The following is a 3,614-nucleotide window of genomic DNA, read 5'->3' as shown; positions in this document are numbered from 1 at the left end:
GTGTACATATGACAAAATATGTATGTACTTATTTGTATATATATATTTTATTAAAATTTTTGTTAACAAAAAAGCCATGTTTTTCATTTTTAGAAAATAAAAAATACATGTTGCTAGTAAAGGGAGCAAAAAAACACATATGTTGGATGTTTGACACATTATTGCACAAGGAAAGTAAAAAAAAACAAAAACATAAACACATTATTAATTCAAGGAACAATAACGGGGGGATTCTGCCATGGCGTCTCATCCTATGGAGTTAAGAAACAGGAGGCAAAAAGATCCTGAACCTTAATGACAGAAGACTGTCGTCATGTAGTCGGCACAAATGGATAAAGGAAGGGATTGGGCACATCCTGGACATCTTCAGGACCTGGACCATAACGACACTCATGCCTGCAGGTAAAGTTGTGCAACAGCACACATGCCTTGATCCCGCCATTCACATTCTGTTCGCTAAGTTAGAGGACAGACTGGAGCACGCGCCATTCAGCGCACAGGATGACAGAAGCACACTCAACCATTCTGCGAGCACGAGACAGCAAATAATTGAAAAATTACCTCTGGTGATTGAGGCCTCGATGTGGGAACGACTGCATCACATCTCTTGTTAATTGGAAAGCCTCATCAGCAATGAAGACATATGGTGCTGCTTCAGACCTTGAACCAGGAAGAACACATGGAGGTGGGAGAGCAAGGTCATTATTTAGAAGGCATAGACCCATTACCGATGTTTTAAAGATGCGGGAATCACCTGTACTCCCATAGGCCCCAATATCTACAATTCTAAACATGTAATTACTGTCAACTACCGCCAATAGTACAACAGAAAAATACTGCTTAGAATTGAAATATTGGAACTGCTTATAATTGAGAGTTGGACGGCTTCTTGACCCTGATGTGTTTCCTATCCAAGGCCCGAGGTAGTTTGGAAATTGAGTTTTCAGCAAAAAGCCTCGTGATATCCGCTCCCAGGCAAGTTGTGCCGGCTCCGGCACCACCACAGAATGGAGTCTGTCCCATATCTGGGCACATATGTTCCAGACAATTCCTGAAATTGTTGACTTGCCCAGGAGGAATTCCAAATGAAGGGCCACAAATGATACACCAGTAGATAGAAACCTATTGGATAAATGTAACAATGCATAATGAGATGGTGGAGGAGGATATTTTAACTAATGCTTACAATATATCCAGAATTAATAAATAGATTAAAAAAAACCTCTTATTAATACTATATTAGACATTCTTAAACATTGACCATAGTAAGGCAAACATTATATTTTTACAAAATAACACAAGCATACAATTAAGCTATAGTCGCTACACTTGGTAACACACACACAGACTTTTCCATCCACTATTGAAAAGCAAGGCCACATAGTGTCATGGGTGTATCAGATGTGACAGACAGTCGTCCTGCAGGTGGTTGCAGGAGATCCCTTCGTTTAGCATTACAGACACCTTCTTAGCTGTTTCACTCTAGGACCCAGCGGCTACCTCCTTCCTTCTCATTGACAATCTGGTCTGGGTGTTTAAATAGTTTCACTTTCAGCAGGAAGTTGCCTGTGATATTCACATGACTCCCTGTGAATGCTTGGAGCTCTCAGACTGCTATCGTGTTCTGTGGTGCTAGGAGGACACTTGGAGTTATCTCTCTGAAGTCGACTAACGCTAAGCTACTTTCCCCCGTGTTTGTCTACCTTGTTGTCTTTAGTCTCTAGTGGGGATTGACTAGTGCTCACCTCCCCCCTTCCCTATACAGGGTCAAGAGCTAGGGAAATACAGGGTTTAGGTTCGCGTGCGGCAATTGGTGAAGAAGGAGGTCTCCACTCCCCCTTTCCCTAGTGTCAGGGCTCCCTTTCCCAATCCCTTCATGTTACACTACACTGTGTGCAGAATTATTAGGCAAATGTGTATTTTGATCACATGATACTTTTTATACATGTTGTCCTACTCCAAGCTGCATAGGCTTGAGAGCCAACTACCAATTAAGTAAATCTGGTGATGTGCATCTCTGTAATGAGGAGGGGTGTTGTTGACTAATGACATCAACACCCTATATAAGGTGTGCTTAACCTGTGGTCCATCATAAAATGTGAGATCTACAGGGAGGGAAAACAGTACACCTCTCGGAACAGTGTCTGGGAGGCTGTGGTGGCTGCTGCACGCAATGTTGATCGAAAACAGATCAAGCAACTGGCAGAATCTATGGATGGAGGCTGCTGAGTGTCATCATAAAGAAAGGTGGCTATATTCATCACTAATTTTTTTGGTTTTTGTTTTTGCATGTCAGAAATGTTTATTTCTAAATTTTGTGCACTGATATTGGTTTACCTGGTGAAAATAAACAAGTGAGATGGGATTATATTTGGTTTTTATTAAGTTGCCTAATAATTCTGCACAGTAATAGTTACCTGCACAAACAGATATCCTCCTAAGATAGCCAAATCTAAAAAAAAAAACACTCCAACTTCCAAAAATATTAAGCTCAGATATTTATAAGTCTTTTGGGTTGATTGAGAACATAGTTGTTGATCAATAATAAAAATAATCCTCTAAAATACAACTTGCCTAATAATTCTGCACACAGTGTAGTCTTTCCCACACCTTGGTTGACACATAGATATTCAGACCTGTAATAATGTTAATTAATAGTGAAACCAACAGACAAATTCGTTTTTAAACCTTAAAAAATTGGCAGTGAACATGTAATAGGCCTGGAGATCAAATTCTTATTTTAAAAAAATTACAGCAAAAATACCTTAGTGTCATAAGAATAAATACTTCACCGCATGGAGGTATTCTGGTATGATATTCCTGACCTCAACACCTCCAAAAGATGGTCGAATGTAGATACGCTCACTGGTACAGGAGGAGCGAGGACCCTGCCCGCGAGGGCTCACAGTCTACAAGGGATGGGTGAGGATACAGTAGGTGAGGGTAGAGGAGGTCATGCAGTAACGTGGTGGAGCGGTGGTTACTGCAGGTTGTAGGCTTGTCGGAAGAGGTAGGTCTTCAGGTTTCTTTTGAAGGCTTCCATGGTAGGCGAGAGTCTGATGTGTTGGGGTAGTGAGTTCCAGAGTAGGGGGGATGCACGGGAGAAATCTTGCATGCGATTGTGGGAAGAGGAGATAAGAGAGGAGTAGAGAAGGAGATCTTATGAGGATCGGAGGTTGCGTGCAGGTAAGTACCGGGAGACTAGGTCACAGATATATGGAGGAGACAGGTTGTGGATGGCTTTGTATGTCATGGTTAGGGTTTTGAACTGAAGTCTCTGGGCAATGGGGAGCCAGTGAAGGTATTGACAGAGGGGAGAGGCCGGGGAATAGCGGGGGGATGTTGTTGCCAAAAAATACTTCAAAACCAGGCTACAGCGGTATTATGGGGGAATTTCCCAACATGATATATGTGCTCACAGTGTGGGACATGGAAACGAGGCTTTTTATAGGGTTCTACACAAGGATTTCTTAGGCATCTTAGCGAAAATACATGATGAAAATTACAAGGCAGACGGATGCCATTCGCATCACATACGCTCATATGTGAAAAAGACGGCACAATCACACTACACTCTCAGAGCAACTGAAAGAAAAATAGCGTGACGCTCATCC

The sequence above is a fragment of the Phyllobates terribilis genome, unplaced genomic scaffold (genome assembly GCF_046119375.1).
Source record: "Phyllobates terribilis strain yellow unplaced genomic scaffold, ASM4611937v1 Scaffold_298__1_contigs__length_2340664, whole genome shotgun sequence".
NCBI classification, from domain to species: Eukaryota; Metazoa; Chordata; class Amphibia; order Anura; family Dendrobatidae; genus Phyllobates; species Phyllobates terribilis.
Note: the sequence above shows the minus strand (reverse complement) of the source record.